Genomic DNA, 5,212 nt, shown 5'->3' with positions numbered 1-5,212 from the left:
CCGGTGGTACTTGGGCCTCCTGCTGGTGGTACTTGAACAAAAAAATAATAATATTATAAATTAATATATTATTATAATTTTGTCCGCAGTCATGCCACTGAACTTAGAAGCAGGCCAGGCCAGTGTTTCTAGTTGCGGCAGCGGGATAGTTAGATAACCTAAATGGGGAACAACCAGGAGATCACTGTGACAGAGAGTAATGCAGTCTAAACAGTCATAAATCTTTTATTCAACTTCAGCCCCAGATTTCTATATTTTTTTTGTAATCTGAAAAGAGTGGTTGTTAAATCTGACATTACAAAAAACTAAAAATCCATCTAAATCAGTGTTGTTGCTAATCATTGACACATGCTAGCCTGTAATAACCCCCCTCAGAAAAATCGACTTTGCATTTGATGTGTTTTTTTTTTTCTTTTTTCTTTTTTTTTACAATAATGTGTAATGCCCATCACAAACACTGGCATTTAAAGGGTAACATTTCAAAAAATCCTGCACCAGAATGCAGGAAATTAAGTCTTTGTAACAAGAAAATCCTGGTGAATTATTTCCCCAGTCCGGCCCTTCTTATGCGAGTTGTCAATGGACCATGTGTGTGTGTGTGTGTGTGTGTGTGTGTGTGTGTGTGTGTGTGCGTGCGTGCGTGCGTGCGTGCGTGTGTGTGTGTGTGAGTGAGTGAGTGAGTGAGTGAGTGAGTGAATAAAGTACAACAGCTGTGATTGGAGGATCAAGAAAAGGGGCAGGGTTTTGAGACAGGTCCATTGCTTGCTGTGTGTGTGAGAGAGCGAGAGAGAGAGAGAGAGAGAGAGAGAGAGAGAGAGAGAGAGAGAGAGAGAGAGAGAGAGAGAGAACTGGCAAAGCCAGCCATGATGAAGTTGAGCTTCATCCAGTAGAATGAAAACGTTTATAAAAGACACCTTCATTTGACTTTTTAAACTATATTTGATCATTTATTCTGGTAGATCATGACATTACTTTTCAAATTGTGTATAATAATGTGTATTATTATTAGAGGTGGGCATAGATTAATTTTTTTAATCTAGATTAATCTATCTGCAATCCTGGATTTAATCTAGATTAATCTAGATTAAAATGGCTCAAAAAAAAAAAAAAAACCTGCCGAAGGCATTCAAAATATGTGTGTTCTACCCAAATAATGACCAGAAGTAAGTCCTTACTTTTTCTTTCCTCCTTATGTTTCTCAGGCCAGGTGGCCCATTACACCATGAGCCCATCTCCCGTTTCCAAAATGCATTACTTGAAAAAGCTGTTTTGCTATGATAATTGGTAATGAAATATCAAAATAATGTTCAATAAGATGTACTTGTGTTTAATAAGTTGTTTTATTCAGAAGTTAACACAAATACATAATATTACCAGTACAGTACAGTATCTAGCACACTCTCAGGAGCAAAACAGAAAGAATCATTTCAAACTTGAACTATGTGACATGGCTTGAATCAACTGCTCCAGTGGAGTTGCTCAGTGGCCAATGGTGTCAACTGTGGGTGTACTGGGCAGCTCCCAGGTGTGAATGGAAAAGAACATCTGTGCTCAGCGAACCTACCCTGGGTAAATAAAGGTAGAAAAAAAAATGTAATACAAAAAAAAAAAAAAAAAAAACATTTTTTTTTTTTTTTTTATTAATGCGTTAATTATATTATCGCGCGATACTAGTATAGCGTTAACGCAGCACGTTAACGCCGTTAACGACCCAGCTCTAATTATTATATATTATTATTTGTATCTTCTTCCTTACTGCCCCCACTACTGGGTCCATCACTACTAGCACAGATTTCAACTTTATTTTCAATTCTAGTGAAGATAACATGTTTTTTTTCTATTGGATGAAATGGTGCAGCGATAAAAACATTGTATTCAAAATTTCAATATTTAATTCAATAAAGCCTCAACAAAGAGTTGGAACAGCATATACAGAATATAGATGTGATGTCAGTCTGAATCAGAGCATTCTCTGCCTCATTGAATTCTGAATCATCAGATTCCAATGAACCCTCAAATTCTGAAAATGGGAGTAGTCACCACTCACCAACTTCCCCATCTTCTCTAGTCACCCACACACATTTGACCCATGACTTCTCAGCAGAGCCCAGACAAAACTTCCCTTTTCCTATAAACTCTGCTAATACTGAGTGACTATTAGGCCTGCCACGATAACACATTTTGCTGGGCGATTAATTGCCCCCGAAAATATCGCGATAAGCGATATTATTGCGACCGGTTAGAGAATTTTTTTTTGAGAAATGTATTTCCCAAAACTTTTATTTTGAAGCCCACCGCTCCGTCTTTTCCGGTTTTAGACTTTTATTTTGAAGCCCACCGACCGGAGCGGAAGTATTGTTGTTATTATCCTAGCAGCATCTCGTCCGGTTCTGTGTTTTTGAGCTAATGATAAAACAAATGTTGAGATTGTTGGTGAGCAACTAACTTTAGGTTAGTTTTAACGTTAGCTACTAACGTTAGATGCAGCTACTACAGGCAATCAACGATGAGGAGGAAGCGTCAAAGCCGTATAGAATAGAATAGCCCTGTGGTGCGTAGGCACAGGAGCGCAACTCGATTACCTGTTAAAATAAATTTATTCATGTTTAACTTGTCCCCGTGTCCAGTCCTTTGACTAGTCCCACCCGTTCATTGTAAACAATGATGCATGTAATTGTATTAACGTTATTCTGTGTTGTAGCTATGCTATACGTTGTATTTCGTTTGTTAGCTATTTAGCTAATGTTGTTGGCATTGAATGAGCATCAACACTAGATCTTTAATCTTTATTTAGCAGTCCAGTTTCTCCGGGCAGTAGCGAGTAACTACTTGGGTCTAAAATAGCTAACGTTACACTACAAAGAACGCTATTTGGTTAAAAGGAGCAACACTATTGAGAAATGTAGTTAAGCTATATGTGGCGTTGCTAGTGCCCCACGGAGCTCCCGTGCTGTGCTCTGTAGTAAGGCCAGCGGCCCCCCACACGGAGTGACTGACGAGGGGTACTGGACTGGTTCCGCCTCATTAAAACAAACGCGCAAATAGCAATTAATCGCGCCCGTCAAAATCATTGCATTAATTTTAATTATCGCGGCAATTAATCGATTTATTGCTTATCGCGGCAGGCCTAGTGACTATTGAGAACACGAGAGAGAGAGAGAGATTAACAAGTAAAGCGTCTTTTATAGTATATAGTATATATAGTATATTCAAAAGTTACGTTTTCACTGACTCTCTTGATTTCTGGGTAAAAATTATGTCATGTGGTACAGATGTTGTAACCGGAATCCTCACGGTCGAGGATTACATGAAAAAGTGTGTGTTTGAATTAAGTACATTTGCTGAAAATCAGTTGTTCTTAATTTTCTCACTTGCTATGTGAGAATGTTAGTTAATATGTCCTCAATACCTCTTGCATTGTATGATAATTGTGTGGAAGAGTTTGCTAGTTCTAGCTACCCCTTTTACATTGTGGCTGTGTCTGACAAAAGATAACAATAAATAATGTTATTAGGAATACATTTGCCTGTGTGAACTGTACATAGCTGAATAGACTGTATTTTAACGTCGGTCATGTGGTGGTACTTGGAGAGCCAGCTACGTTCTCAGGTGGTATTTGGTGTAAAAAGGTTGAGAACCACTGTTGTAGGGGACCTCAGCGGGTGCATTTGTCGGGCTCTCCGCCCTGCTCCGCTCCTATGTCCCATAGAGCAGAGCCGAGCTATTACGGAATATAACGAAGGTTATTCTATAACCCTAGTTATATGAATATTGGTCTCGCTCTGCCATATTGAGATATCATCTCCATGCACATATTGTGCACGTGAAAAAGTTGACACATGCACGTCACTTGCACGTGACCGCGCCTACTCCTGTGTGTTCCTACAAAACACAGGAAGTGGTCACATTTACACCCTTCCAAGTCTGAATTCCATGCGTGAAAAACATCCAAGGGTCCTCAGGGCGCTGAAGAGCGAGACGCTCTGTCAGTATTCATATAACTAGGGTTATAGAATAACCTTCGTTATATTTCATATCTGACATCGCGTCTCGCTCTGCCATATTGAGATCAAAAGGGGCAGAGCGGATGCGTGGCCACGTCAAATGCACCCCCTGAGGGCCCATAAGCCCCTGACCAGGGGGGGAGGGGAGTCCCGTCCACCCGCCCGTCCTAACGAGGGGGGGGAGGCAGTCAACTACAACCAACGTGCGAAAAAGGGACCAGTCACCCTAGAACGCACAGTGCAAGCGGGGCCGCGTGTGACAGAGCACTCCGTGGTCCACACCCACACACACCTGCTAGCCCACCTGATGGCGGGGTGCAGGAGAGGTCCCGGCCCTCAGGACTGCCTGGGAGACAGAGCCCCCAGTCATGTCCATGAGGTCAAACTTAACAAAAGGACCCGGGGAGGACCAGGAGGCCGCAGCGCAGATGTCCTCCAACAAGGCCCCCCCAAACAGGGCAGCGGAGGCCGCCACTCCACAAGTGGAGTGTGCCCTGACGCCTGCGGGGGGAACCTGTCTGGCCAAAGTGTAGCAGAGGGCAATGCCCTCGCACAACCAATGTGAAAGGCGTTGCTTGGACAGCGCCTTACCCGCGTGAGAGCCACCGTAACAAACAAACAGTTGATCGGTAGCCCTGAGATCCTGTGTGCGACTAAGGTAAACCCTCAGCGCACGGACAGGACACAACAGGTGAAGGCTCGCCTCCAACTCACTAGCTTGAGGAGGAGGGTGAAACGCCTGAAGCACAATATCCCTGGAGCGATAAGAGCTCCGGATATTCTTTGGCACAAAGGCCGGATTAGGCCTCAGAGTCGCACTGCTATCGGCCCGAATAGACAGGCACTCGGACCGCACAGAGAGAGCACACAGCTCACCCACATGTTTAGCGGAGGTGATGGCCAGAAGGAACGCGGTCTTGAAAGACAGTCGATCCAATGGCGCCTGCTCAAGAGGCTCAAACAAGGCCCCCAACAGCCTTACCAGGACCAGTTGGCGGTCCCAGCTCAGAGACAGAGCACGTTCCACAGGCTTGAGACGCCGTGCGCCAAGCAGGAAACATCTCACGAGAGGGTGGCTGAACAGTGTTCTGCCCTCAAAGCCCATATGACAAGAAGATATAGCTGCGGTGTATACCTTCACTGTCGAGGCCCACAGCCTATCCAGGATAGACTGGAGGAAGGACAGAACCGAGTCCAGGGGGCATGAC

Source organism: Notolepis coatsorum (assembly GCF_963971535.1).
Source record: "Notolepis coatsorum genome assembly, chromosome: 11".
In the NCBI taxonomy this organism is placed as follows: Eukaryota; Metazoa; Chordata; class Actinopteri; order Aulopiformes; family Paralepididae; genus Notolepis; species Notolepis coatsorum.
This window is presented reverse-complemented; position numbering follows the sequence as displayed.